The sequence below is a fragment of the Hakea prostrata genome, chromosome 9 (assembly GCF_041222555.1).
Source record: "Hakea prostrata isolate BN-2017 chromosome 9, UWA_Hpros_2, whole genome shotgun sequence".
Taxonomy (NCBI): domain Eukaryota; kingdom Viridiplantae; phylum Streptophyta; class Magnoliopsida; order Proteales; family Proteaceae; genus Hakea; species Hakea prostrata.
In genome coordinates, this window is record NC_142608.1 from 56,678,878 (window position 1) to 56,685,454 (window position 6,577).

The following is a 6,577-nucleotide window of genomic DNA, read 5'->3' on the forward strand; positions in this document are numbered from 1 at the left end:
CATCGGGAGTAAGAAGACAACAGATAGCCTTTTTGCCATCAGGCAAAAACCAAATGAGTCCGTTCGGGACTTTCTTCTCAGATTCGATAAAGTGGCTATCGAGGTAGAAGAGTTGGATGACACGGTGGCGTACAATGCACTATGGAGCGGAATAACCCAAAGACGTTTGCTCGAGGTATTACTCCAAGACAAGCCGAGGACTTATGGAGCACTTCTCAAGAAATGCCAAAAACAAGCAACGGTTGCAGAAGTTATCGAAGCCCGAGAAGAGTCCACAAGAGGCGTAAAGGACAAGAAGAATTATGGAGAAAGAGGTCAAAATTCAAATGCTCGGGCAAGAGATGACAAAAAGGGAGTTTGGAAAGAAAGACTCGCTAATGGAGACTTTACACCTCTTAATACTAAGAGGTCAGAAATTCTATTACAGATCAGAAACAACGACAACTTGAAGTGGCCGGGCAAGATAAGAGCCCGACCCGAAGATAGGAATATGACAAAATATTGTCGTTTCCACAAAGACTACGGTCACCATACGGATGAGTGCAGAAATCTAAAGATCGAGATCGAGAAGCTCATCCAGCAGGGGCAACTTGAAAAATATCTTCAGAAGAAGCGACAAGATCGAGAGAAGTCCCCACCTAGATCAACTAAAAGACTCAGATCCAAAAGTCTCGAGAGGGCAGATAAGAATCCCGAGAAGAAACCCGACACTCGGGAGTTTTCCCCCATTTACATCATTTTGGGAAATCCGACGGAAGAATCCATTAAGAAGGCGAAGCAAAAGGCACGGTTCGTTGGATCGATGCAATTGCCAAGAAAACGAAGAAATGACCTATGCCCAGATCCAATAACCTTCACCGACGAAGATCTCAAGGGCGTCACTTCTCCTCACGACGATGCTATAGTTATCAAAGTGAAATTGGCAAACCGAGAAGTTCACCGAGTTCTTGTGGACACGGGATCTTCCGCCGACTTACTATCTTATGAAGCATTTAAGAAATTGAAGTTCGAGGACGAGATGATGACTCCATGCGGGACTCACTTATATGGGTTCGCCGGGTCGTCCGCCATATCCGAAGGGACTATCCAATTGGATCTAAGGATCGGGACCTCCCCTCGGGATGCAGTCGTCCAAGCAACATTCATGGTGATTCGGGACCTTTCAGCTTACAACGTTCTACTCGGGAGGCCAACTCTTAACGCCTTAGGGGCGGTGGTTTCTCCAACACATATGAAGTTGAAGTTTCCAACCACAGCGGGAGTCGGGGAGTGCTCTTCGGATTAGCGACTCTCCAGACAATGTTATGTGAATTATCTTAAGAAAGTCAAAAAAGCCGAGAGATCGGGCAATACAATGAGTATTGAAATTCGGGATGATCGGGATGAAGAAGCTATGCAGAGAGCCGAACCAGTTGAAAAGCTTGAGCGAATTCAACTTCATCCGGATCTTCCCGAAAGAGGGACTATGATCGGGTCCGAACAGCCTACGGAATTCAAGGAAGAGCTCACCGAGTTTCTCCAAAACAACCTAGATGTATTCGCATGGTCGGCCGAAGACATGCCCGGAATAGATCGAAGAATTGCAGAACATAGCTTATGGATAAGGGACGATGCAATTCCAATGATCCAAAAAAGAAGGAATTTTTCGCTCGAGAAACATGCCGCCATCAGACCGAAGTGGAGAAACTAGAGCAATCGGGTTTTATAAAACCCATAGAATGCCCAACTTGGTTGGCGAATGTAGTCATGGTGAAGAAAGCCAACGGCAAATGGAGAATGTGTACAGATTACACGGACTTGAATAAAGCATGCCCAAAGGATTGCTATCCACTTCCTCGGATCGACCTTTTGATCGACGCTACAGCAGGACATGAAGTATTGAGCTTCATGGACGCTTATTCGGGATATAATCAAATTATGATGAATCCCAAGGACGAGAAGGATACGGCCTTCATGACGGATCGAGAAAGTTACTTTTATAAAGTAATGCCATTCGGGTTAAAGAACGCTGGGGCCACTTATCAGAGAATGGTAAACAAACTCTTCAAAGACCAAATAGGAAGAAATATGGAAGTATATGTGGATGATATGCTCATAAAGAGTATCGTCCGAAGAAGTCATCTGGAAGATCTTGAAGAAGTTTTTGATACTTTAAGAACATACCAGATGAGGCTAAATCCGGAGAAATGTGCTTTCGGAGTTTCTTCCGGAAAATTCCTTGGGTTTATGGTATCCCGAAGAGGAATTGAGGCAAACCCGGAGAAAATCAAAGCCTTGCTCGAGATGGAGTCGCCAAGGACGGTCGGAGACATCCAATGTCTAACCGGAAGAGTAGCAGCCTTAAATGCATTTATCTCACGATCGGGTGAGAAATGTTTGCCTTTCTTCAAAGCTCTTAAAGAGCTCGGGAAGGCAAAGGATACCTTATGGACCGATGAATGTCAGCAAGCGTTTGAGAAATTGAAGGAGAAGCTCGGGACTCCACCTCTCTTAGCCCGACCTTCAACGGGAGAACAATTATTCACATACTTAGCCATTTCTCCAAATGCGCAAAGGCGCGGTCTTAGTAAAAGAAGAAGGTACTTCACAAAACCCTATCTATTTCATAAGTCATGTTTTAATAGATGCCGAGACACGATATCCGGATGTGGATAAACAAGCCTTAGCACTTGTAATTGCATCTCGGAAACTCAGACCGTACTTCCAAGCTCATCCAATTGTAGTCTTGACCAACTTCCCGTTGAAGAAGATACTACAGAAACCAGACTTAGCAGGAAGAATGGTCACATGGGCTATTGAGTTGAGCGAGTATCAAATTGAGTATAGAACTCGTCCAGCCATAAAGGGACAAGTTCTGGCCGACTTCATTCTTGAGAATAGCATGCCTAGTTCAGGAGTAAAAAATTCACCCGGTCCAGAGTTATGGACTTTACATGTTGACGGCTCGAGCAACTCTTCGGGGAGTGGAGCAGGACTAATGCTTATCAGCCCGGATGGATTCACTATTCATTATGCTTTAAGATTCAACTTTAAGGCCTCTAATAATGAGGCCGAGTATGAAGCCCTCTTAGCAGGACTAAGACTTGCCCGAGCCCTAAGAGTCCGAGAATTGGAAGTCCGAAGCGACTCGCAGTTGATCGTGAATCAAGTTCGTGGCTTGTACGAGGCAAAGGAAACAAGAATGGCAAATTACTTAGCCAAAATAGATGATTGTCGCCATTATTTCAATCATTTTGAGATAAAGCAAATTCCGAGAAAGGAAATGAAGTAGCAGATGAGTTATCCAAGTTGGCTTTATCCAAATATTCGACCTTAGGCTCGGCCGTTTATATCGAACAGTTAGAAATTCCTAGCATTCGAGAGGCCGAGGCGATGGATATTGAAGAAGAGCTTAGTTGGATGAGCCCAATTATAGCATATTTGAAGAACGATATCCTTCCGGAAGACGTCAAGGAGGCTAAGGCGCTTAAAAATCAAGCAAATGAAGTTCACCATTATTGAAGAACAACTTTATAAAAGATCGGTCACACAGCCTCTTCTAAAGTGTGTTGGCCCTTCTCAAGCTCAATATGCCTTAGCCGAAGTACACGAAGGAATATGTGGAGCGCATATGGGAGGCCGAGCTTTGGCCCATAAAATAATACGCCAAGGCCTTTATTGGCCGACTATTCAGAAAGATGCCGTGGAATATGTCAGAAAATGCAAGCAATGTCAACTTCATGCATCTGTTCCGAAGACTCCGGCTGTCCCCTTACATCTGTATCCAGTCCGATTCCCTTCGCCATGTGGGGAATGGATCTGGTGGGAAAGCTCCCTAAGGCCGCCAACAATAGAGAATATTTGGTCGTGGCAATCGACTATTTCACTAAGTGGGTGGAAGCCGAACCTCTCTCATCCATTACTGAGAAACAAATGGAGAAGTTCTTTCAAGAAAGAATCATCTACAGATTTGGAATCCCAAAGATCCTTGTGACTGACAATGGAAGGCAATTTATCGGAGCCGGCTTCAAGAATTTTTGTGAAAGATATCACATTGAGCATAGAACATCATCCGTGGCGTATCCGCAGAGCAATGGGCAAGTTGAAATAACCAATCGGACGCTGTTGGATGGAATAAAAAAGCGCTTGGAAACAAGTCGAACCAAATGGGTGGAAGAATTACCAAGCGTCCTTTGGTCATATCGCACCACAGCTAGAACTCCTACGGGAGAAACACCTTTTCGGCTAGCCTACGGCACAGAAGCACTTGTCCCTGTGGAGGTATTGGTAGAATCAAAGAGATATACTGACTTCAATGAAGAAGCAAATGAAGAAGGCTTGAAGAGTAATCTTGATCTAATAGACGAAGTACGGAGCATGTCAGAATACCGGAATCAAAGATATCAAAACCGAGTAGCTGGATACTTCAATACTCGGGTAAAAAATAGAAGACATCGTACGGGTGACTTAGTGCTCCGCAAAGTTGTGGCTTCAGACCCAAGAAACCAAGGCAAGCTCTCACCCACATGGGAAGGGCCTTATCTCGTCGAACAAGAGACGAAACCAGGAACCTACAAGCTAAAAAGCTTGGCCACGGGCGAGACAATTGATCGAACTTGGAATTCCATTAACCTTCGGAAATTCTATCAATAGAATTAATCCAAATATGTAACATTTGCAGGTAAAGTCGAAAGACCATTTGATTTTCAATAAATCCACGTCTTCATTGTCGACATCTATCTCTTCGAATTATTCGATGGCGTTACACTCGGGACCTTGCTCGGGTAGCCACACGGGAGTTTTCCCCACCTCTCATGAAAGTCCAAGTGAGACTCTCATGGGATGGAATTATTCAATGGCGTTACACTCGGGACCTCGCTCGGGTAGCCACTGGAGTTTTCCCCACCTCTTATGAAAGTCCAAGTGAGACTCTCATGAGATGGAATTATTCAATGGCGTTACACTCGGGGACCTCGCTCGGGTAGCCACTCCGGGGGTTTTCCCCACCTCTCATGAAAGTCCAGGTGAGACTCTCATGAGATGGAATTATTCAATGGCGTTACACTCGGGACCTCGCTCGGGTAGCCACACGGGAGTTTTCCCACCTCTCATGAAAGTCCAAGTGAGACTCTCATGAGATGGAATTATTCAATGGCGTTACACTCGGGACCTCGCTCGGGTAGCCACACGGGAGTTTTCCCCACCTCTCATGAAAATCCAAGTGAGACTCTCATGAGATGGAATTATTCAATGGCGTTACACTCGGGACCTCGCTCGGGTAGCCACACGGGAGTTTTCCCCACCTCTCATGAAAGTCCAAGTGAGACTCTCATGAGATGGAATTATTCAATGGCGTTACACTCGGGACCTTGCTCGGGTAGCCACACGGGAGTTTTCCCCACCTCTCATGAAAGTCCAAGTGAGACTCTCATGAGATGGAATTATTCAATGGCGTTACACTCGGGGTTTTTCCCACCTCCCCCCCCCCCCCCCCCCCCTTTTCCCCCCCTCTCATGAAAGTCCAAGTGAGACTCTCATGAGATGGAATTATTCAATGGCGTTACAACCGGCCCCTCGGGACCCCCTCGGGTAGCCACACGGGGAGTTTTCCCCACCTCTCATGAAAGTCCAAGTGAGACTCTCATGAGATGGAATTATTCAATGGCGTTACACTCGGGACCTCGCTCGGGTAGCCACACGGGAGTTTTCCCCACCTCTCATGAAAATCCAAGTGAGACTCTCATGAGATGGAATTATTCAATGGCGTTACACTCGGGACCTCGCTCGGGTAGCCACTCGGGAGTTTTCCCCACCTCTCATGAAAGTCCAGGTGAGACTCTCATGAGATGGAATTATTCAATGGCGTTACACTCGGGACCTTGCTCGGGTAGCCACTCGGGAGTTTTCCCCACCTTTCATGAAAGTCCAAGTGAGACTCTCATGAGATGGAATTATTCAATGGCGTTACACTCGGGACCTCGCTCGGGTAGCCACACGGGAGTTTTCCCCACCTCTCATGAAAGTCCAAGTGAGACTCTCATGAGATGGAATTATTCAATGGCGTTACACTCGGGACCTCGCTCGGGTAGCCGCTCGGGAGTTTTCCCCACCTCTCATGAAAGTCCAAGTGAGACTCTCATGAGATGGAATAAAGGCTCGGGAGAAATCAAAACATCGTCAACCCTAAGGCATTACGCTAAGGGAGAAGACACACGAGATCAGTCAACAGAGAAGCTTAATGCCTCAGTTTGAATAAAACAATAAGTTAAGCTACTATTCAAAACATTTGGCCACAAGGACCAATATTACAGAGAAAGCGCAAAGTTGCGCAAAATTCAAACATTGTTTATAAAAATTCCAAACGTTTCTCAGAAACGGAAGGAAGAAAAGGCTGAAGTCTTTCACTTCTCAGGAGAATTCTCAAGTCCGGGAGGATTGTCTTCACCAAGCCCGTCGCCACCGGGAGCTTCCTTCTCAAGACTCTCTCCAGAGCCCCCCGCTTGATCATCATCAACATAGAGAAAAGGGTCGGGAGGGCTGAAGGGTTCTTGGCATTCAACCCCTTCGGGTACGGCTCTTTTAAGAGTCTCATAAACTC